General features: G+C 39.8%; 1 protein-coding gene across 4 annotated transcripts in view; it reads left to right on the top strand.

Moving 5' to 3' along the window:
* The window catches only part of FILIP1 (filamin A interacting protein 1), a 235,154-nt gene that overhangs the window by 169,982 nt on the left and 39,784 nt on the right, over nucleotides 1–25,388 (top strand). The gene's annotated exons all lie outside the window — the stretch shown is intronic.

Raw genomic sequence — 25,388 nt, 5'->3', positions numbered from 1 at the left:
CATATGATAGTTGTCTGATTGACTCATTTCGCTAAGCATAATACCCTCTAGTTCCATCTGTGTCATCACAAATGGCAAGATTTCATTTCTTTTGATGGCTGCATAGTATTCCATTGTATATCCATTCATCTGTTGATGGACATCTAGGTTCTTTCCATAGTTTGGCTATTATGGACATTGCTGCTATAAACATTCGGGTGCACGTGCCCCTTTGGATCACTACATTTGTATCTTTAGGGTAAATACCCAGCAGTGCAATTGCTGGGTCATAGGGTAGCTCGATTTTCAACTTTTTGAGGAAGTTCCATGCTGTTTTCCAGAGTGGTTGCACCAGCTTGCATTCCCACCAACAGTGTAGGAGGGTTCCCCTTTCTCCGCATCCTCGCCAGCATCTGTCATTTCCTGACTAGCTAATTTTAGCCATTCTGACTGGTGTGAGGTGGTATCTCTAAAATAAATCCTATTCATTCTTAATACCACAACAGAAACTTTTAATACTTGGTTGTATATAAATTACTAAGTGACTAGATCTACCTGCTTTCTAAGGGTTACATAACTCTTAAAACTCAGTGTAAAAAAACAATAACAAAACAACCTCAAATAAAACCTCAGCATGTTGAGCACTGATATCTGTCCTGACAGGTAATTCTCTCAGACCTGGCATCACCATGTTTGAAGTTGAGACTCCAACTTGAAAAGCTTTGTAACTAACTCTCCTATAATCTCCAGTTTTGTTCAGCATCTTTTCAGCTTATTCTCTCCCTTTTCTTTCCTCTGCTGAATCGTTATGTCTGTGAATTCCACAATCTTTGAAACTGGTGACATCCAATCCTCATGCTTTGAGTTACCAAGCGTGTCTGCTTCTGTGTTTAGGACTTGCAAATTAAGAGCCACTTGGGAACAGCTTTAGTAATCCCAGCTTTATTATATATTTAGTTACAAGAAAGAGATACGGTATTCAGAGGTTAATTTGCTTATAAGAAAAAGGTGTCATAGTAAGAGTAAATAAAAGCATGAAACAGCACAGGTTTTTGTTAAAGGTTTAAAAAGTTATTGGTAATTTTTACTTATTGTTGGACTTGGCACATCCCTTGGGGAAGGAGAAGTGGAAAGGAGAACAAAGTTCTCTTTGCTTGTTGGAGTGTAATGTACGATACTCTCCATTTCTTTAGGCCTATCTTCTGCTCCTGTAAGCTAAGGTTTATCAGCTTTGTGTTTGAACAGTGGTCTAATGTGACATATTGGGGGTAAACCAAGCACTGAGAATAAGCTCCACTCCCTCAGTCTCTGTGAACCTTCCAACCTCAAGCACAGATCTTGCAAACAAGGTTTTAGTGACAGTGTAAATTATGAATGTCTACAATAGCCCTCTGGTTAGGGGTTCTGTGTTGGAACGTGGTCAAGTAAAAGGGCAGCTGCTTATTTGATAGTGAGTTCCTGAAAGATCTGAAATCAAATAATTTTAAAGAACACCTGTGTGAATCAATTGTTTTCCAGTCATGCTGTCTATGATTTGGTTCAGAACCAGACACACCTGTCTCTTCTATAGTTTCCCATGTAAGCTAAATGCCTGAGGTGGCACCAGTTCACTTACAATTGTTGGTTTAATTATTTTTATTTATGTTTAAATTTTATTTAAATTCAAGTAATTAACATATAGTGGATTATTCGTTTCTGAGGTAAAGTTCAGTGATTCATCAGTTGAATGATGTGTGTGGCTGGGAGACTGTACTTATCCAGGCTGTTCCTTTTCCTTTTTTTTTTTGTCTTCCTAATTTTTGTGTTCCGTGAGAGTAATTGAAATAATAACACATGATGGAGAGCTTTATAGTTCACAAAGTACTTTTATATTCTACAATAAGCCCTCCCAGATGTGTTTATTTACTTACTTCTTGTTGATCAACTGTAGATGAACAATTCCAATCCTCTGTACCCTTTGGAGTTGTTTGATTTTACTAAAACAACTCCAGCAACCATTTCTCCTGAGCAAAGTGCTGTGTAGGTTTTTAAAATCAAAGTAATAATTAAAAGAGAATTATCTTAAGATGCTTTTGATATCTTGATCAGCAGCACTACTGGGATACATCAGCAAACTTTCCTGTTTTAGATAAGAATTCTCTAAGAGAATTTTGATGCTTGCTCATATATCAAACCACCTTAAGGTTTTGAAATAGTATTTTTGACTTAACAGGTTATACTTGAGGGCTTTATATTTTTTTACTATCGGTGTTTTCCCCCAGATCAATCCTCTGACTGCCCACCAGTGCACACGCTGCGGTGGGCACGCCCAGCCTGACACCCTTCTGCTAAATTAAACACCCCTACTAGGACCCTGACAGCTCAAGATGGCAGCCTTGAATTTCTCTGCCATCTGAGGAGTCCACCGTGACTTGCTTGCTGAGTTCCTAGGGGGCAGTGAAGCCTATAGGATTTTCTCAAAGGTCAGGCCCGGGATTCCCGCTGCCCTTTGGAAACTGCCCTGCTAAATCTGCTTTGGGTTAAATCCTCTTTTTGAAGTAAGCGGTCATAATTAGATCTACTTATGGGGGCTGGCAGTGTGCTGACCCCGAGGCTTTCTTTCCCGTGGCCAAGTCACCAGGGAGCCCCGCACAAGGTCCCTCCAGCCTCAACCAGGGCTGCGGGAGCTCCCAGCGGCTGCAGCACCTGCCCAGGATGCCGGGCTGCACCTAACTCGGAGCCAGCATTTCTGAGCATGAGTGGGAGTCCTCCTGTAGACTGTTTCAAGTCCTTTGTTTCCTTCTTTGTTTTGCCCTCCATTCCCCTTCTCCAGAAAAAGTCCCTTTTGAGGGAGAGAGGGGGAAGCCAAGAACTTCACTTCGGAAACATTTCCCTTTGTTTCTACTGTGAGCATGAGTAAAGGAAGTAAGAATGTGAGACTTGAGATAAGCCGAGTGGTTTGCTTCCTATAATCTTATCCAACTTCTCCCACTGACCTTTCGACTGACTCCTCCCGCGGGCGGTCTCCGCCCTAGACAGCTTTTCATCTGGGGGTAGTGGGGTGATGGGAGGGGTGCTGAGCTAGGGAACTTTCCCTGTGGGGTAACAACTCGGCTTCATCCTCAGTAATTATCCTGCTAGAGTTTTTCTTTTCCTGCGGAAAAATGGTTAAAGATAACAAAAGGGATCCAGGAATGCTGGATCCTTAGCAGGTGTTGATAAGCAACCCAAATTCAGATATTTGGTGAGACCAGGAATCTGATGCTCAGAGCCCTGCCAAGAACTTATGAGATCAGCCCCTTTAAGTCCTTCATTCTGTGGGTGGAGAAATTGAGGCCCAGAAAAATTATCTAGCTCAATTCAGATTGCGGTACACAGTGGTCTAGCAATTTTGTGCAAATGAGTCCCTTGTGCAAAATGGCTTAGGTTTGTTTTTTTTTCCCTCTCTCTGTGTGTGGGCTCCCTACCTCCATGCTCTTATGGCCAAACTATGACATAAACTCTTAAACGGCAGAAAGATGGTTATTGGGAGGATATAAACAGGGATATTCAGGCCAGTGGTGTCCTGTCAGGATAGGAGAAGCTTTGAGATAGATCTGTTGGAAGCAGCAGCCTGGGGTCTTGTTTGGAGCTATGTTTGAATAACATATACAATGCTCAGCTTTGGTTGGATTCTGTTTGGGTAGTCATGATGGGGGGCTGATGGTTATGAGGGGGCTAAATAAAGCCCACCTCTAAGCTGCCTCCTTGATATTGCCACTGACCTAGACCCTGCAAGCATAAAAATAATAGAAGCAGAAATTATTTTTAACTTTCAGGAGTTTTCAATTCATCTTATATAAAAATTCCACAAATTCCCCGCATCGGGCTCTCTGCTCAGCAGGGAGCCTGCTTCCCCCTCTCTCTCTGCCTGCCTCTCTGCCTACTTGTGATTTCTCTCTGTCAAATAAATAAATAAAAATCTTAAAAAAAAAATTCCACAAATTAAGAACCTAAAATGGGCAATATATTGTTCTGGGCTTCCTTTATTCTAAGTCAGCAGACAGTGATCATCATTTATTGCCATCATTTACTGCATATTTATTTCTACAAAGAGTTATATTCCCAAATTAAAAAGAGGAAAATAGCATGAAGAAAATGCATTGCTTAACTAGTATGTTAATAATCAAGATGAAAATATACTTCATTGCATTAGTTAGGACTGGGTAAAGAAAGCTCCCTTTCTAAATGCTGTATTGTTTGGTCCATATTTTAAGTCACGTTGACCTTTAATGGCTTAATTCTGAGCACATGAGATCACCTTCAGCGTTTATATTCATTCTCTGTCTAAACTGCAAGACTTGGGATTTTAATCTTAAACTTCACAAGGGCTGCTTCAAGAATGTTAAAATAGAGAGAACACAATTACATCAAAAGTGGTCTGAAACTTAAAGAAGTATTTGAGGTGTGTGTATATGTGTGTGTGTGTGTGTGCATGCGCACACGCTAATGTAATGACGTAGGGGAGTTCTGTCTAAATCTATAACTGTAGATATAGATTTTAAAGCTTTTGGCTTCTATAGGCTCAGCCGCGACTACATAAATAATTACATCATCATATAATACTGCAGTAAGACTTCCAAGCATAAGTTCATTTTTTTTTTAAGTACAAATCAGCATCTCAAGAGAAATCTCTTAACTTACCAAGCAGAGCATGCAGGAGCACGGGCTTGAATGGAAGGGACGCTTTCCAGCCCTATTTTGGTCAACATGAAGGGGAATGGGCTTTGCCCAGTGGCTGGTGAGACAGGCTGCACTATTTCACTCGCCTATGCTGGGAAATGACCAGTCAGAGCAAGTTCTCAAAAAGTTTCTCTAGTCACCTGGAATCCTGGGAAATAACCCTAGCCCACTTTGTAGAAAAGAAGTTCACACCTGGTTCCCTGGCATCATACCTGAGTCTTTTTTTAGATTTAGATGCCTTATCTTTAAAATATGGCAATAAAATGGGCTTCTCTCACTGGTAGCTTGGAGAGTCATAATAAGGCACTTTGTAGGAAAAGATTGCAATGATGTGTAAAAATATCAAGTCTTATCAAGCAGAAAGTAATCAATAGATAAAACATATTAGCAAAAAACAACTGAGCCTGCTTCTCTGTGCTTAACATCCTGCTAGATGCTATTGGATAGCAGAGTTAGCTTTTATTGACTTCTCTGGTCCTTGCAAAACTATATGATGCATAATTATTATCCCTTTTTGGCACATAGAGAAACAGACAAGGTAAGTTCCTTCTACCAAGATTACTACCAATAGTAATCTTACTACCAATAGTTAATTGGAAGAATCAATGTTTGAACTGAGTTTACAGTAAAATATAATAATCTTCTCTACTTCCAAGTTCTTACCTTCTGATTAAAGTGAATGCTTCATTTCCCCAATGCATGGAGGAGGAAAAGATGACTTGGAAAGTTGGCCAGTGACTTTGTGGACTGTACATCCATTCTGTTGCAGATTCAGAATTTGAGTAACAGACCTTAACTTGGTTATGAGTTATGTCGCTTACTATCAGTATCCTACTGGCCAAGAAAACTGCTGGGAATGAACAGTTTTAAGAAAGGAGAGGAATTAGAATTCAGAGACTCAATCAGAAAAGGAATAGGTTTTACCGTTGATTTTCTGAAAGAATGCCAGGATCCAATTCCTCCTTCCAATTCTTCTTACTCTTGCAATATGCAAATCCCACTTCCTATGGGCAAATGTGATTGAAATGAAAGGAGCTGAGGTGCTGTTGTGTTATTCATAGCTCACAGCAGGATATTTGCATTGGAGGGCGGGATAAGTCAGGATGGTGTAAAGGAAGTAATGTTACATCTTAAAGGGACCAGGCAAGTGGCAACTCAAAAAGATAGTTTCCGGGGCGCCTGGGTGGCTCCGTGGGTTAAAGCCTCTGCCTTTGGCTCAGGTCATGATCCCCGGTCCTGGGATCAAGCCCCGTGATCCTGGGATGGAGCCCCACATCGGGTTCTCTGCTTAGCAGGGAGCCTGCTTCCTCCTCTCTCTCTGCCTGCCTCTCCGCCTACTTGTGATCTCTGCCTGTCAAATAAACAAATAAAATCTAAAAAAAAAAAAAAAAAAAAAAAAAAAGATCGTTTCCTAGGGTGGGAAGTTTGGAGTTAGAAGAAGAGTTGGTCCTCTTAATAGACCCAGGATAGTATCATATCTACTTTCTTCCCTGTAGAAGTTGGAGCATATCACTCATCCTGAAGTAGGCACTCCGTGGGTTAAATATGACTCGGCCCATTAAAAATGCCCTTGGGGTTCATTTCACCAGATCCCACTGTACAAAAATGCTGGATCTTGGGTGGATGTGATCTTCCCAAGCTTCATAGCACCCTCATTCTGAAGGTCATTGAGTTAGCAGCCTCTGATCTAAGACTCTTCAGTCTTAGTAATATAACTTTAACAGACATGCCTAGGAAAATAGGTTTTCCGATCAACAAAAGTTTCTGATTAAGCAAAGGTTATGATGTAAATTAACTTACTTTTATTGTTATGGAAAATATTCTCAAATGCATTTTACTTTCCTTTAGAAATTTTTAAATATACCACAAAATCATATTTGATGATTCAGGATCTTGTAGTGCTGCTACCTGGGTGGCTCTGTACTTTACAACCTCAGAGCCTATTAGATTATATTTAAATCTGAATGTTAATTACTGTTGCATTTTACTATAGGTAAGGATGGTGAAGATATTTTCTAGATCTAAGGGCTTAACCTGGCAAGCTGAGAGTTTTAGTTGAATATATAGATATATAGATACATAGATATAGATAGATAGATTTTATTTTTAAGTAATCTCTAACCCAATCCAATGTGGGGCTCGAACTTGCAACCCCTGAGATCAAGAGTCACAAGCTCCACCTACTGAGGCAGCCAGCCATCCCAAGAAGGATTCTAATATTATAGAAAGGGATGGTCACTAGAAAACTGGCCACTAGAAAGGAAAAGCATTCAAAGGGAGGGCTTGAGAAACAATACACAAGAAACACACTTTACTGTTTCAAGTTTTTTAACACATAAGACTTCCTTGGTCCTTGGGGCATCTGAGTGGCTCAGTGGGTTGAAGCCTTGGCCTTCGGCCTTCGGTTCAGGTCCTGATCTCAGGCTCCTGGGATAGAGCCCCCGCATCCATCCGGCTCTCTGCTCAGTGGGGAGCCTGCTTCCTCCCTCTCTTTCTGCCTGCCTCTCTGCCTACTTGTGATCTCTGTCTGTCAAATAAATAAATAAAATCTTAAAAAAAAAAAAGACAAAACTTCCTCGGTCCTAGTATTTGATATCCCTTATTCTGGAAAAGTCCCAGGAGAAGGAAGAATGGAGGACAGTATTTGGAATTTAAATATGAGAGATAAAGAGTGAGAGCCCAGTAATGGGAGTTGATCAGGTTGTCAGAGTTTCTCTAGATCTGAACTGATCATTTTGTTGTTCTCTTTCAGAAAGTTTTCAGGCAATTACCAGATAGTTCCTGAAACTCTAAGTACCTGATTCACTGAAGAGGCTTCTTCTGAGAGAAATAGAGGCAACTCCTTTCACATAACCATCATTCTTTCTTTTTTGTCATATGACTCTGTCAACGCAGGTCACAACCACTTAGACCAGATTCAACTGTCCTGGACAGAGGTCACAAAGGTCTCCAATTCAAACACCTTCAGTGCCAGGCAGTAACTGAGAGAAGCAGATCCACCCCCTCAGCAAACACTGCATGAGTGGGGGGGATTGCTATCCTGGAGACAGCAAGCTCCTACTACCAGAGAAAGTCACAGTTCAGTTCAGGTGATTGATTCAGTTTTAGGTTATGGATTCTGTTGCCACATTGTTGCCAATTCTGATTTTTTAGGAAAAGACAAAATTCTGATTTTAGTAAAATCAGTTTTTCGATGTTGGCTCAAATTTATAAAACAATGTGCAGTGAGCAAAATTCATCTCTTGGCTATTTATTCTTTACTGTGGCTGGTCAGACATGAAGGACATTTAGACCTGTAAGCTATCCTGGTATGAAAACACTGCCAAATACGGCTCTGTTTGATGAGGACCCACTAACTCATTGAGACACTTTCTTGAGGCATATGAAACAGAAGGACATAAAGACAATGGAAGCCAGGAAAAAACCAGCAGAGACAGAGAATTTCTAAGAGTAAAGCATAGCCATATCACAGGACTGGGGTTTCAGTGGACACCCGCATTTGAGAGGATGACAAGCATTGAGGCACACTCATTGCTGTTTAGTTGCTAGAACTTTAGGTGTATACCACAAAAGGATGTATCATATTCCACTTCTCTCTAGGCCTGACTGGCTGTGGAGACAGTTTTCTACATTAACGTACACTGGGGTAGTCTTACTAATAACTCCTATCTTCTTAGATAGTCCAGGTGAGCCTGTCCCTTACAACCTCAAAGACTGAGTAATTCAATTATAATATTGTTATAGCTTGGACATTTTCATTTGCCTATGCTCAGATATAAAAACTTACTACAGGATTATAATCGAGTTTTTTAACTTACTTTTTTCTGTTACCCTGTGTCCTGTTCTTATTTGAATAGCCAGTTAAGAGCAACCACTGCTTCGAGGACATGCTGCCACTGCTGAAAGCGAGAAGTCAATATTTTGTGTTTGGATTTCAGAAACAAAGATCTAGGTAGAGCCTTAGAAAGATGATGTAATCAAGTGAATCCAGTTTTTAATCACCCATCTTCTTCTCTGTTAGATCAGATGCTTAGAGAAGCAAGAAGGCAAGAGCCATCTATGCTATTTTTGGGAGGAGATAGTGCAAAAGAAGAGGCTCTGTTCTGAGCTTTTTTGGGGAGTAGAGGGTGGAGAGAGGGAAGGTGAAGAGTAATAGAAACTGCAGATAGATGTGGTATGGAGAATTTGAGAGTAAAGAGATTACTAGTCGGAGTCCAAGGGAGTCTTAGTTTGCTTGGGCTATCATAACGAACAGACTAGGTGGCCTAAACAACAGGAATCTATTTTCTCACAGTTCTGGAGACTGGAAGTCTGAGATCTGGTTCCCAGAATGGTTGGATTCTGGTGAGGTCTCCCTTTGTGGCTTGTAGATGGCCACCTTCGCACTGTATGCTCACGTGGCCTTTCCTCTGTACAGGCACATGGAAAGAAAAAGATCTTCTTATAAAGCCTCTAATCCTATTGGAGTAGAACCTTACCCTTATGACTCACTAACCATTATTACTTCCCAAAAGATGCATCTCCAGATATAGTCACACTGGGGGTTAGGACCTCACTATATGAATTTTGGGGGGACACAATTCAGTTCATAGAAAAAAGCATGGCAAAACTTGTGGCTCTCCTTCTGATAAATAATTCAGGATAAATGAAGTAAAAATTGGTATCCCTAAGCAACCCTAAAAGAATATCTAGATTTTCCCCATGTGACTAAATGAAGTGTGGCTGGCCATGAGGATAGAACTGTGACTCATTTAGATCAGCAATCTGAGTAGACTGATACTGGACACAAGAGAGCCCAGGGTGCATCTCTGAGAATACCATTATGGAAGAATGATGACTAGCTGGGCTTTTGCCCACCTTCTTGATGGTCACAGAATGTAATCTCAAGCACAGAAATGGGATCCTGAAGCTCTAGAATTAACTCAGGAGACCGTGACTTGACTGAGGAATCTTTAAATGTATTAAGGGAAACCAAACTTGACTGAATTTACACAGATTGAACTATGATAAAGAGTAATGGGAACCCATACCAGGAAAATGAAGATAATTGTATTTCTTGAGCATATAAGTTTGAGGCCTGCAATCAGTATGCCCATTATCAGTGAAAGAATCCATATGTGTGCTAAAGAGAAATCATGTTGGTTCTAGAGTACAAATGGTTTGTGACCTCTAGAGAATCATCTGAGCTAAGTCTAACCTCTTCAGCTATGGTTAACTTCTCCCTGGGTTGCTCTAGCTACAGGGTGTAAGAGCCCTGCAAAATATGGAACCAGGAGACAGTTGTTTTCGCAGTCTTATAAATTTCATTTGGAAATGTATTTTCATTTCAATGAAATGAAATGTATTTTCATTTCAATGAAATGAAATGTATTTCATTTCAAATTCTGACTCTGCCACTTCCTGGTCTAGAAGCTTAGACAGGTTATCTGACCCCTGTGATTCTGTTTCTTCATCTACAGAGTGGGTATAACTAAGTACCTATCTCATAGAGCTGCTTAAGTTCATGAGATAATGAATATAAAGCCCTTCCCACAAAGCATAGCACATAATACCTAAAAGTGAACATTTCTTCTTCTCACCTATGTATTGAACACTAAAAGGAAAGCTATGCAAGTGTCACTAAATCACAATGTACAGTTTATCCAGCTAAGACACACTGAAAACAATGCAATGTCCTGGGAAAGCAAATTATTCTGTTGTTTAGGTGGAGATAGTTGTGTATTTAGATTGTAGGTAGATGTAGGAAAACTAAAAACCTACTGCAAACAGAGAATTCAGTAAAGTGAGGTGACAAAGTATAAAACTACATAGACTCAAGAGTCAAGAAACAATAGTTTTCCTATTTCCAAATGAGAAGATAAACTACATTAAATATAAACTATCTAGAAATAAACTTAAGAATGTGAGAGACCATAAATGCTACCTGGAGATATGAAAAAGACTGGGACCAATAGAAAGACTTTACCATATTCTAGAACTGGGGACCCAACATCATTAAGATGTTGCCTTGTTTTAATCCATGAGTTTAATGTGATCACAATAAAAATATCATCAGGATTTTTCTTAAGGTACGGGAACTAAATGAAGTGATTCTAAAGGTCGTATACACAAGCAAGAATAGTCAAATTTAGAAAATGAAAAGTAGCAGAAAAGTTTCCTTCTAGAAACAAAAACTCATTTTAAAAATTATAGTAAGTAGTATTATATTGGTACAATAATAGGTAGGTCAGTGGAAAGGATAGAAATTCTGGTAATAGATTATAGTCGATATGGAAATTTAAAATATGTTAAAGATGGCATTCCAAATTAGTTGGGAAAAGTTAGGACCCTTAGTAATGCTTATTGTTATAGTCATTTTTATGTATAGTATTGATAATCATTCATAAACATGAGAGAAACTGACCTTATTCTTTTTAAATTTTATGTATCTATGTGAGAGAGAGAGAGAGAGTGCGCGCGTGCGCACATGCAAGGCTGCACACGAGCAGCGGGGAGGGGCAGAGGGAGAGGGAGAAGCAGACTCCCTGCTGAGCAGGCAACTCAATGCAGAGCTCCTCAGGGGCTTCCATGTTGGGACCCTGAGATCATGACAGGAGTCTATGGCAAACACTTAACCGACTGCACCACCCAGGGGCTCTGAAAACTTTCTTTATTTTAATCATGGTCATTTCTCTCTGGCCTCATCTAGTTTATGGCATTTTAGGAGAACCAATAATATCACAGTGTGGTTTATGTTGACAAAAGATTTAGCATTTGTTTTTTAAATTTCCAAAAGACCAGGTTAATCTTATATAAGAAAAAAATTATATTTGAGAAGTAAAATAAAACTATGAAATAATAGCTGGAAAATGACTTTCTCTCTACAAAAATTAAGTAGTATTATGATTTTTAGCCGTACAAAATTTTATGAGAAGTAAAATATGTGGTAACATAGGGATCCTATCAAAGAAAAACTGCTGTAGTACCTTTGCTGAAGTAGTAAATTTACTCCTTTATTTCTAGAACTTTGCATATTCAAAAACTCAGTAAATTAAAAAGAAATGAAAAAACACATTTTATGTCTTGAAAAGAATAAAAGTTTAAACCCAAGTTGGACTGACGTATAGAATAGCCTGGGGAATAATTATTTTCTTTTCCCAACAGCTGCATAAAACAAACTGCTTTGAATGAGAAAAAAAGCTAATCTGCAGTGTACTAGTATACCAGACTGAAGGATTTTTTTTTTTAAGATTTTATTTATTTATTTGACAGAGAGAGATCACAAGTAGACAGAGAGGCAGGCAGAGAGAGAGAGAGAGAGAGAGAGGGAAGCAGGCTCTCTGCTGAGCAGAGAGCCCGATGCGGGACTCGATCCCAGGATCCTGAGATCATGACCTGAGCCGAAGGCAGCGGCTTAACCCACTGAGCCACCCAGGCGCCCCCAGACTGAAGGATTTAAATGCATGTATTTTGCATGCAGAAGTTATTGTGGGTTACAAAATGAAGTACAGATACAAATTCATTTCTTTAGAAAGTCTAATGCAGACTTACCTTATAACTTTTGGATTAAAAAGTTGGTTGTAATACAGTATACGTATACAAATAAAAATGTGTGCCTATTTTCAGTATTAATCAGAGAGCCCTCAGGAAGTAGAGCAGATGGAAAGTTTTAAGAAACAATGAAGGGGCGCCTGGGTAGCTCAGTTGGTTAAGCATCTGCCTTCAGCTCAGGGTCCCTGGAGGGAACCCCTGGTAGGACTTCCCTCTGTCCCTCTCCCCCACTTCCGCCCTTGTCTCTTTCACACTCTCTCTCTCAAATAATTAAATAAAATTTTTTAAAAAAGAGGCGCCTGAGTGGCTCAGTGGGTTAAGCCTCTGCCTTCGGCTTGGGTTGTGACTCATGGTCCTGGGATCCAGCCCCACATTGGGCTCTCTGCTCGGCAGGGAGCCTGCTTCCCTTCCCCTCTGCCTGCATCTCTGCCTACTTGTGATCTCTGTCAAATAAACAAATAAAATCTTTTAAAAAAATGTTAAAAAAAGAAACACACAGTGAAGATCATTAGGAAATAACCGAATAGGCCAGCTAGAATGGTACTTTATTTTTATTTTTTTTAAAGATTTTATTAGTTTATTTGACAGAGAATGACTTGGTGAGAGAGGGAACACAAGCAGAGGGAATGGAAGAGGGAGAAGCAGGCTTCCCACCCAGCAGGGAGCCTGATGTAGGGCTGGATTCCAGGACCTGGGACCATGATCTAAGCCAAAGGCATCCAGTCGCTGCTAGAATGGTACATCAATAGGCAAATTTTTAGTCAGTAATTACAGCTTCAGAGTCTCCCCTAGGGGTGAAAGTACAGTAAATAACTAGTGCTCTATAGTGACATTAAAAAGTGATTTTGTTTCTGATCTATCAGTACACTGATACTATCGATTGTAATCCAGGCAGTTGTAATGCCAGGCAGTTGATCAAGCCTGACAGGCATTCTGTATGTTGGAAACACAAAACCAAAGTGACTTCTAGATCTTTTTTGAACTATTTGTCTCATTAATAAATGTGTAATTTCCAGAGAAAAACGACTGCATCGCGGTTGCAAAAGCACCTGGATTCAAAGTAAAGATTTCTAATAAATGTTTGGGAGTTTTGGGTCCCCAAATTCTAACTAGTTGGATTGCATTTTTAACTATGCTGATGGTTTATTACAGCATCGTGGACAAAAGCAGGTATTGCAAAGTAATAAGTGAGATTATTCTTCTGGTATGAAAACCCTTGGGAATGCTGCCCCAAATTGACAGTCATTTGTCATCATGCTAAATACCAGGCAAATGTTGTCTCTGTACAAATCCGTATACCAAGAAAGAGTTAAGAAAGGAAAGTGCTGGAAAAATATGTTGTCTCTTAGTACCACAGTGAATATTCAACCCCATCACTTTGATATTTTTCCCTTTTTTCCAGGATGGAAGAAGGTACTCAGATTAGCATTACAAATCCTGGACTCCAGAGAGGGAGTTGGAACTTGGGAAGGTGGTGTTTTCAGTGTTTGGAGATTGCTTCTTTCTGGCTCCTTGACCGAGTATGCACTCTTTTTCCAAAAATGCTTGTGTTTGGAAAGTACTTTGTGGTGGTGAAAAGTTTGAACAGAAAAGATTAATCAAAGGTTTGGTCTTTTATGCCCAATGCATAACATATTCAGCTCTTGGATGTGAACTCTTAGCCAAGAAACTATTCAAATTATTCAGGGGCTGAATGTGAGCTTCAACTGCAAACAAACTAGAGGTCAACTTTATTTAATCTCAACTCATTCCTCTTAAGTTCAGAAACACTGCGCCTTAAGAATTTGCTTTAAATTTTCTGTACAACGCTCAATTTCCTATAAAAGTTTACTTCCTATAGAAGTTGCTATTTATTTTATTCTTAAATGCTCAAGGAAGCACATGTATCGGATCTGAAATGTGAAGGGAACTAGAAATGGTGGATTATTGTGGCTGCTCTGCATCCCGTGTGCTTTTAGAAGGGAGGAATGCTTTGGTCTATCTAGTCCTTTTCGTTTCTTACAATTTCAGCAAATCCTGTATTCTTACAGAAATGTTCTTACTTTATCCACTTATTTATACCTACTATTCTTCCTCCAATATTCTCTGATTTACTAAGCTCTCTAAAGCTCATGGATTTGTCTGACTTCTGGAATCTGTAACATTTGAGAAGTTTGGGATTATATTTCTCCCAAGGAAGAAGGCATAATTGTGTGCAGAACTACTGCCCAGACTTAATACACCATTACCAAACCTCCAGGGAGAGATCCTGGAAGAATGTTGTCCCCCAACTCCCACCCTCCAACTAAGGAACACAAAACACAGAGCCTTTAGCATATCCTATGACTTCTCCTTGCCTGCCCACTCCCGCTCACCAGTGCATCCACTTCTCACAGTTCTGGAGCAGAACCTCCTCTGCAGCAAAAAAAAGTCTCCTGGATAAAAGCACACTGAATTGGCAAGACAGTAATCACCCACACATTGAGAAACTTCCCACTTGCCATATGTGAAACTCGATCTTTCTCAGAATGTGTAGGAAATATGCTCTCTTTATCTCTTCTTTTCCTGATCAATTTGAATACGGAGCAATTGCAGGAAGATTTGATTTTAAGAGCCACTTCCTCAGGTCATGATTCTCAGTGACAACCAGATGCTTAAAGGATGATGGGAACCGGGATACTCTGTCTCTAGGATCCAGGACTCAAAGAAGTTATGATTGTCTTAAAAGATCCCCACTCACAGTGGATTTAGGACTTGGCCTGTGGATCTGTAATCACAATACTTTCTGTGTGCATTAAATTTAGCTGGAGTATACATTTTAGTTAACACATGCTAAAAAGTTTGAGAAAGGGAGAGCCTCCGTTTGACTGAATGTCTTTCATAGAAAAGAAAACCACGGGGCACCTGGGTGGCTCAGTGGGTTAAGCCTCTGCCTTTGGCTCAGGTAATGATCTCAGGGTCTTGGGATCGAGCCCCACATCGGGCTCTCTGCTCAGCGGGGAGCCTGCTTCCCCCTCTCTCTCTGCCTTCTGCTCTGCCTACTTGTGATCTCTCTCTCTCTGTCAAATAGATAAATAAAATCTTTAAAAAAAAAAAAAGAAAGAAAAGAAAATCACTAATCCTCTTTACACAAAAATGTTTATTTAATTCATTGGTAAATAATAATTGAGTGACTATCCATACTTGATCAGCCCATTAGGATGTTTAATAGGCTTCTCAAACTTAAAGTCTCCAAAATGGAACTCTTGGTCACTTCTTGAAAATCTCTGCCTCTTATGCTTATTTCACTTAACAGTTCTTCCATCTAATTACTCAAACTAAAATGCAAGCAATCATCCTTCTCTTTCTCTTAACCTTCCAAACATAACCACCAGTAAGTTGTATTGATTCTGCTTCCAAATTATATCTGGAATTTGTCCATTTTTTTCCCCAAAACCATTGCCACTGCCCTAGTCCAAGATAAAGTCTTATCCAAACCACCTTCCCATTGCTTCTCTGGCTACCAAGATAGCATCCTTTAGACATCTTTCCACTCTTGCTTTCCCTGGCTCAAGTTCCTTCTCTGCATATTAGTCATATAAATCAGATGCTTCAGAATAAAATCCAGCTCCTTACCATGGTGTGGCAAGTTGGGCCAAGTCAGCTTGCTTTTTTCCAATTGTCAGAACTTATTGGAAGATATTGGTAACTCATGACAAATGATATATCACAAATGAAAGCAAGTCTCCAGTGAATTTTGCCACACACAGAGTTAATAGTAAGTCCTACTGGTAAGCTTGGTAAAGTATCCGCTCCCTGGCCTGTAGATATGCTGACAAGTTCCCTGCATGAAAGGTTCAATCAGACAAATGCAGCAATATTCCAGCTGCAGCATCAGCTACATTTCTGGTTAAATCGGGTGATGGAATCCTCTGTTAAGTTTGAGGAACCAGATGGAGGACTGGGTCTAGAGCAACACTCCTGAGGACATCGGGCTGCTGGGTTCATCAGGTTCTTATGTCCCACTTACACAAGGATGGAAGCCCCTAGTATCTTCAACCACTCATTTTGATGTGGGAAGCGAAAGCAAAAGAGAAAGTTGAATTTCCTTACTATTTACAGCCTTAAAATAGGCAGTGACCTTGAAATAGCCAGGGTGACCTTCCTCTAAGAACTCATCTCTCTCTTTCTTTTTTTTTTAAAAAGATTTTATTTATTTATTTGACACAGAGAGAGAGAGAGAGAGAGAGCAAGAGAGTGAGCACCAGCAGGGGAAGCAGGCTCCCCACTGAATGGAGAGCATGTTGTGGGGCTTGATCCCAGGATCCTGAGATCATGACCTGAGCTAAAAGCAGACGCTTAACTGAAAGCAGACGCTTAACTGACTAAACCACCCCTTAAACGTCAGCTATTTTAAGTGAGTCTTAATAGTAGGGCTTTAAGTTGATTTTGAATGTAGCTATTAGTAGTATTAAGCAGGGAAGAGAAAAAGCACACCTGTGGTTGACATTTATTGTATTTGTTTTAAAGATTTTTTAGATATACCTAAAACATTTCCTCTTGCTATTGTTATTACTATTTGCCTCTAATAATGATTTGCTATGGCCTAGAACATAGTCAGTGCCTTGCTGGGACCATATACCTCAAACTTGAATCACCAGAAGCGGACTGATGCAAGATGCCCCTTGGCAGGACTGTATCATCAGTACTGACCCCTTGATTCTCTCTCTCTTTTTTAAAGATTTTATTTATTTATTTGACAGACAAAGATCACAAGTAGGCAGAGAGGCAGGCAGAGAGAGAGGAGGAAGCAGGCTCTCTGCCAAGCAGAGAGCCCTATGCCGGGCTCGATCCCAGGATCCTGGGATCACGACCCGAGCCGAAGGCAGAGGCTTTAACCCACTGAGCCACCCAGGCACCCCTTGATTCTCTTTTTTTAAACATGAATTTATTGTCAAAATGAGACTTCAAATTTGTACTTTTGCAAAGTATCTATCATTATCAAGATGAATAAACTGTGCATAGACATATCATTAAGTATTTATTGTGGGCCCACTATGTGCACACACTATGGCCCCGACTCATACTGTCTTGTTTAATTCTGCAAGTAAGACTCCCTATCCCTACTAGACTATCCCTATCCCTACTGAGTCCACTGAAGCCAGAGGAGTTAGAAAACATCCTCTTGATTATCTAACCAGTAGGTGCCAAGACAAGATTCAGTCTTGGGTTTCTCGATTGCCAAGAAGCCCCTTGCCCCAGCACTAGAGCAGACTGCACACAACACATGGTGGCAACAGTTTCTTCTTCAATTTTAGTTTTCCCCAGTTATGTTAAGATAGCTGGGAAAATTCCTACCCCCCAAATCCCATCCCCCAAAACAAAACCCCCAAAACTACCGATTAATCAGTTTAATATCTGCCATTTTACCTAAAATATTGTGTTGTGGAACTTTTACCAAAATAACTCAATAATCAAAACACTCTATTCTGAACTGGAACCCTGAAACATACACTAATCATTGTTCTAAGTTTAGATAAGAAAGAAGACAGACATGTTCATAAAGCAAAAGACATGATGGAACATGAGAAAGGTAGAAAAGCAATTATCTTTAACTTATTTTTCCTTCATATTCTTTTCTATGCCATAGCATAATGGCTTGTATTTGTGTAATATGAAAGATATTTAAGGACTTAAAAATGCTCTCCAAACATTTAATTCTGCTAACTTTAAAGTTGATCTGTTAGAGTTGATATAAAAATTTATCTGATACTATGCTTTTATCCTGTAAATAAAATGGCATTTCTTTTTTTTTTTTTTTTAATTTATCTGAGAGAGAGAGATCACAAGCAGGCAGAGAGGCAGGCAGAGAGAGGAGGAAGCAGGCTCCCCGCTGAGCAGAGAGCCCGATGCAGGGCTCGATCCCAGGATCCTGAGATCATGACCTGAGCCGAAGGCAGCGGCTTAACCCACTGAGCCACCCAGGTGCCCCTAAAATGGCATTTCTTAACACAAGTGATATACAAATTCTGTGCATATATATTAGCAAAAATTATTCTGGAACTTTTGTTACCTAATTTTTTTTTGACTGAATTATTACAGACTCAGGAAGAAAAGAAAGAAGGAAACAAGGAGACTCTTAAAGAAAGAAAAGAGAAACTAGTTGAAGGTGATAGAGGATTTTGAGAATATTTGTATGAATGATGACATAAACATTCCTTGAAATTTGGCTGACTCTATTCACCTGTTGGTTTGTGTGGCCCCACTTTTTTGCCATCTCAAAACACTTTAGGGGAGGAAATAAATTTTAAATAAATAAATATATATATATATATATATATATATTTTTTTTTTTTTAAAGACACAAGGATCCTTAAACTAAGGGTTCCTTGGCATTCTACAGTCCACACTTAGTGTTTTCACTTAGATGCACGTAAGTTAACTGGCACTCTGGTTGACAGTGAATCCCCTCTTGTTGGCTGAATCACAGATGGGGCTCTAGAGGAATCCCTATTGAAATTCCAGTGTGTGCCGAACAGAACTGTATAGAGGTTAGCTAGTTTGAAAAATCAGGAGTGAGGCCCATTTGACATTTTATGCATATCTTTTTTTTATCTCATTCTTCCTCCCCCCACTTTATCCCCCTCCCCAGTGCCTTTTCCTTAGTGGAGAGCATAATTCCGTTTACTTGCTTTGCTTCTTAAGATCTGCCTCCGCTTCCAGTGCTGGGCGGCTCCACCCCTTTTCACAGACCAAAGTAAATCTGCACAATAATGAACCATATAAGGGAGGAATGACATCATCAGTTAGTGGTCCCAAGCTGTTTTGCACAACATTCACCTTTCATTGTTCTGATGACAGGCCTGGAATGTGACGGTTAATTCCCTGTGGAGTAGGGGGCTGAGCAGGGCCTGCTGCTGTTGAACAAACTTCACTACCCCTTTATAAAAAACAAAAACAAAAACAAAAGCTACTATGTTTCCTAGTATTAAGGTAAGGAAGTCAAGATCTGTTTTGATTTAAGCAATGTTAGTTGTTACTTTTGTCCATGCGCATTTCATTTGTTAAAAGGCTTACTTGGCAGTAAACTCCTTTCTAAGTGTTACTGCAAAGAGCATCTTAAAAGCTGGGTTTGGACATTTGTACAGCCTGACTAATCTGACAAGGGCTGTAAAAACTCGACAACCTTTCAGCTCTCGGCTATAGGTTTTACTGAGCGTGGACGGTGACAACCCTTGAAAATGACCAGCTTATTGTGACTTTCTTTGGTACCTCAGAATCCTTGACTGGAACTGGCCAAGATGCACCTTGTTGTGGTATGAGGCATGCTCCTGTTTTTCTATGGAGGGAAAAGCAATCTCATCCTACAGAAACTTGGGGAGTTTGTATAAGAATGGAAAAATCGCGTATCTTGCTGCCATCAGTAGTACTAATGTGTTTTGAAGACTTTTTTAACAGAACAGCCTTTCCATGTGCTGTACATGTATCTTCTAATTAATAATTTCTGGATAAGCAAAGATTAATTTAAGGTAAAAATATTATTTTCAAAATTTGTCGGTGTTATGTGGATTATCTGCAGATCTCTTTGCATATGTGGGGAAGGCTTGTAAAAGTTGGCAATGAATTAGAATGCATAGTGATCCAAAGAAAGCCCTGTTTGTTCTGAAACAGTGTGGCCCTGATAACAAGAATAATAAAGAAAATAGGAGGTTCGATTTCAAAGTGGGAATGGGATTCAAGTTTGGGCTACGTTAAACAATTGTGTAAAAAGTTCAACTTCAGCAATTGTTCAAAACGCCAAAAAAACATTGTCTGAATTCAGCAGAGTGTATCAAAATAGATAGCTCGCATATAGTGCTCAGTAGGGCTGGAGGGTGGTGTGAATCTTTCACAAAAGAACTTCACTTGGCCAAAACCAAATTTTTATAGTATGATTTCAGATTCCCATGACCCGTTTTAATAGAAATTTGAACATAAGGGCAGATGGTATGGTTTTAATTTTGTGGGTTTAATTTTGTATAACACTGATTGTTAATAATGTTTTGTCTGTGTTTAAAGTGATGAAAATCTTGAGTTCAACTGAGATTAAAATCTTGGGTTCATTACATTGATCTGCCCAGATTCTTAATTCCATGTGATGGATGAACTTCTGTTTACTTGTAAAACTAAATGTCCTTTCCACAACAGAACGGCACTCACATTTTCTTTTCTCCAGATTAATAGTCAGGATCAATACAAAGTTAAGTCTTGGGATTTTTGGAGTTTCGTTTATTGTTTTGAGTTCTTATTTTTTGCATTAGCTTTAAAGTTGTTCCAAAACTGGTTAGATAAATGTTAATAATAATTTTAAAATTATGTAGTGGAACTTTATGTATGTTTATATTTAAAAGCTTTTTAAAAGACCTCTAGATACAATGGCAATAAATTCTCATGCCATTTTAAAGAGGGGAAGGGTTATTTTTCTGAGTAAATAAATGTATGGGAATGTACTACTAGTGATTTATATATTTAAGTTAATCTGTTACTTATTTTATATCTATATTACTTTAAACACATCTTGGTTATGAAAATGAAATTACCGGAGACAAATTAGATTAACAGTATCTTAGTAAAAGGCTTTACAAAAGGGTAAGTTTTTATAATGTGAGCTCTTATAATGTATAAGCTTAAAAGCGTAATATATAAACTTAAAATATGGCTTTTGTCCAGTACTCTATAAATGCATGTACAGAGTAAAATGAGGTATATTTTTACCTTTGTGGACTGTCTTCAACTTGTCTGAATAGTCTTAGAAATTTGATTATGCTCCCAGCTCCTCCCCTCACATTCTGTGTGACCACAAGGGCAGCCCACAGAGAAGCCTCTCTACTTAAGCAAGGGGAAGGATCCCTCACATCGTGATTACAGGGACCTAAAAACCCACCTGCCTCAAAATATCCTCCTGCTCTCTGGCTTCTCAAGGGATGCCCCCCACCCCACCGCATTTTGCTTATTTTCTGAGGGAGAGAGTTACTTGTGATAATGCACAAGTGTTGCCCAGATGAGCACCTGATAATAAGGTGTGATGAAACTGGGTGACATATTCTTTGGGAATGGGATAAGAAAGGTCTCTTTGGATTAGAGTACGGGAAGGTGAGGGGCCCACTGGGAAGAAAGAGTCCAAAGCCACATATTCAGGTGACAAAATTCCCTAGCTCATGGCATTTTCTGTTCCTCATGAAACTTGCTCAGTGAATTTTTTCAGCTCGCTGATTTTTTTTTTTAAAAACAACATCAGTGGGGCACCTGCGTGGCTCAGTCAGTTAAGTGTCTGCCTTCTGGTTCAGGTCATGATCCCGGGTCCTGGGATAGAATCCCCATCCCTGTCCCTCTGCCCTTTACCCTGTTTGTGCTCTCTCACTTGGTCTTTCTCTCAAATAAATAAACAAAATATTTAAAAAGAAAAAAAAAAGAAAATATCAAAAAGAAAGAATAATTCTACTGTTTAAAAAATATTTCATCTGATTAATCTGAGGGTGTTAGAAAGTACTTTGAACAACTAAGGAAATACAAAAACACATTAAGAGGAGTATTATTGTGGGTAGAAACTATTCATCCATGCCCACAAGACAAACAACAGTTTCAACTTCAAAAATGAGATTATATTGGATGTGAGGGCGATCTGGCTGCGACATCTGTCACCCCATTGATCGCCAGGGTTGATTCGGCTGATCTGGCTGGCTAGGCGGGTGTCCCCTTCCTCCCTCACCGCTCCATGTGCGTCCCTCCCGAAGCTGCGCGCTCGGTCGAAGAGGACGACCTTCCCCGATAGAGGAGAGGACCGTTCTTCGGTCAAGGGTATACGAGTAGCTGCGCTCCCCTGCTAGAACCTCCAAACAAGCTCTCAAGGTCCATTTGTAGGAGAACGTAGGGTAGTCAAGCTTCCAAGACTCCAGAAAAAAAAAAAAAAAAAAAAAAATGAGATTATATTTACATGGTATCCGTAGATGCATCTCTCTTCTCATTGTCTTTGAAGAATTAATTCTCATTGAAAGGAAAAGATACAAATTGGCTGTACATTCCAATGTAGGATTATTATTAATAGTACCTAATATTTATTGCGAACTTAGCCTTTTACGTATAATAATTCATGTGATTCTGACAATGACCCTGTGAATAGGTACTATTATTATCCCACTTTTATAGGGAAGGAAACTGATAAAGAGCTAAATTATGCGATTTGCCCAAGATGGTAGGGGGCAGAATTAGACTCAAACCAGATTATCTGGCTCTAGAACACATACTCTGAACTACTCCGCTGAGCACTGAGGGTTAGCTTTAAATGACAAATTTAAAAAAAAATACTGTATTTTTTTTAAGATTTTATTTATTTATTTGACAGAGAGAGAGAGATTACAAGTAGGCAGAGAGGCAGGCAGAGAGAGAAAGAGAGGAGGAAGCAGGCTCCCTGCTGAGCAGCGATCCCGATGCAGGGCTTGATCCCAGGACCCTGAGATCACGACCTGAGCCGTAGGCAGAGGCTTTAACCCACTGAGCCACCCAGGCGCCCTGTATATTTTTTTGACAATGGAAATTATTGGCATGATTGAGTTACATAGAGATTAGTTTTCTAAATAAATTGCTCCATGTGGCGTCATATTTGATCCTCTGTCAGGAGTTGTCCATTTTTTTCCCTCCTAAATATTCCCATTCAGCTTTCAGTATTTGTGGTCCTTCTCTTTTACCAACCAGAAAATTCCTACCTCAAAAGAGTAGTGCAAAATGACTAAGGTAGAGAGCTAGACTTAAGGATTATTGTCCTGGGATCCAAGGCAAGGCTCTTCCCTGCCACCTCTCTTTAAAATGGGGACAGATAAGACCCTTTCCTGTCTGGCCTGAGGGAGAAGAGACACAGATCTCTGCCTCCCCTCTTCCTTCTTCAGCTTCATTTTGCTCTTGTTCCTGCTTCCCACCCATCGCAATGTGTGGACATGGCTATAAGCCTGTCATCCTCCTCTCTCTTCAGCTCTTCACTGATGCACTCTCAGCCATGACTGACTCCTTTCTTCATGGATTTGTCCTGTTATCTCAACAGGGACATTTGGACTGTAGGAGTATATATGCCTCTTATTACCCATTAACTTGGAGGAAGGGAGTAGTTCCCAGAACCCTCATGAGTAACTGTCAGAGAGGGTGGCCCTCAGTAGAAGAATGAAGCCAAATACCCAAGACTCCAGAGGGAATTAATACCTCATTCTCCAATTTCCTGTGAGTGCCTCCTGTCAACAAACCCAAACTTAAAGCTAGAAGGGGCTTGTCACGACAATGCCTCAAGATCAGCCTCCCAGGATTGAGTACGGTAGAGAGTGGAACCGGAGGGGTAAATGGAAAATGTGCAGGATTAAGGATAATAACTAGAAGTATAGAAATTTGCATTATTAAATAATATAATATACAAATGATAAGCTTGGTGATTTAGTAACTCTAGTAACAGTCTTTTTCTACAGCTATATATAACATTGATCCCATAAAGTGAGTTGATGTTCCTATTCAAAAACACTCCCTACCAAGAGGTTGAGAGTCCTGATCTGCATCCCTCACAAATTTGTAAGAGACAACTATACTTATTTTTCAAAGGTGAATAAAATTGAGACTTATAAGACAACATTTCAAAAAGCCATAATTCTAGGGGTTAGCCTGGGTGGCTCAGTGTATTAAGCGTTGCCATCAGTTCAGGTTATGATTCCGGGGTCCTGGGATCAAACCGTTTGTTGTCTCATCATCGTCTTCATGGTTTTCCTTGTTGGGTCCTCCTGAAGCTCCCTGTTCAGTGGGGAGCCTGCTTGTCCCTCTCTTTGCCCTATCTCACCTCACCTCACGCTTGCTTGTTTTCTCTCTCATGCTATCTCTCAAATAAATAAAATTTTTTATTTTTATCTTTTTTAAGATTTTTATTTATTTATTTGATACAGAGAGAGAGAGAGACAGCGAGAGAGGGAATACAAGCAGGGGGAGTAGGAGAGGGAGAAGCCGGCTTCCCGCTGAGCAGGGAGCTCAATGCTGGTCTCATCCCAGGACCCTAGGATCAGGATCTGAGCCAAAGGCAGACGCTTAATGACAGCAGCCTAGGTGCTCCTAAATAAAATCTTTAAGAAAAAAGTCATAATTCTAGAAAAGACCTAGGGATTTATCTTGCCTATGCTGAATCAGCTGAGGTGAATTTTTTAAAAAGATAGCTTTGCCTTGGGGCACCTGGGTGGCTCAGTGTGTTGGGCCTCTGCCTTCGGCTCGGGTCATGATCTCAAGGTCCTTGGATCGAGCCCCACATAGGGCTATCTGCTCAGCAGAGAGCCTGCTTCCCCCTCTCTCTCTCCGCCTGCCTTTCTGCCCACTTGTGATCTCTCTCTCTCTGTGTCAAATAAATAAAATTAAAAAAAAAAAAAAAAGACAGCTTTGCCTTCTGCTCAAGTTAGTGGTCATGAGGAAAAATTGCGTAACTGGTACATCATAACTATTTCCCTAAGATTTCACAAGGTACTTAGATCAGTTGGCTAGATTGTGATGCTAATGAGGCCATTATGGTCAAGGAGGGCACCATCATTCACAAAGTCGCCCATGTCAAAATGTAAGAATAATTTTATATAATTCTTTCTACCTTATCCTTCACATTCAGGCATGAAAACCAGACACTTCTACATTCTAATCATTCCTAAAATCTCCTTTCTTATATTACAGTTGTAATCTTCGTTTAGTCCTTTTTTGGGTTGGAAAATCTTAGTACTTTTATAACTGATCTCCTTGCCTCTAGTTTCCTCCTTCTGTAACCCATACAACCATACTGTCATCAGAATATTGTAATATACAAATTTGATATTATCACTATTCTTGAAGTCCTTACAGAATTTTGTATAACCCTCAGAAATGGAGCCTAACTTCTTAGGATAACAAGCAAACTGCTTGATCTGACCTCCACCTTCCATTGGAGTCATCCCTTGACATTTTCCCACCTCCTGCTCTGTGCTCTCCATGGACTCCGTGCTGTTCTGAATGAGGTTCTGTTTCTTGCACTTGTGTGCACTTTTCCCTTTATGTGGCATACTATTTCCCCATTCTTCATCTGGATAAACTTTGTTTTATTCAGTCATTGATGAAATATTGATTGAGTACCTACTCTGTTAGACACTTTGTTACGGGGGCTGGTGTTCAGCTCTAGACCCTGCTCTCAAGGCACTTTTGCCCTG

The sequence above is a fragment of the Lutra lutra genome, chromosome 6 (genome assembly GCF_902655055.1).
Source record: "Lutra lutra chromosome 6, mLutLut1.2, whole genome shotgun sequence".
In the NCBI taxonomy this organism is placed as follows: domain Eukaryota; kingdom Metazoa; phylum Chordata; class Mammalia; order Carnivora; family Mustelidae; genus Lutra; species Lutra lutra.
Note: the sequence above shows the minus strand (reverse complement) of the source record. Positions and strands in the feature narration are given on the sequence as shown.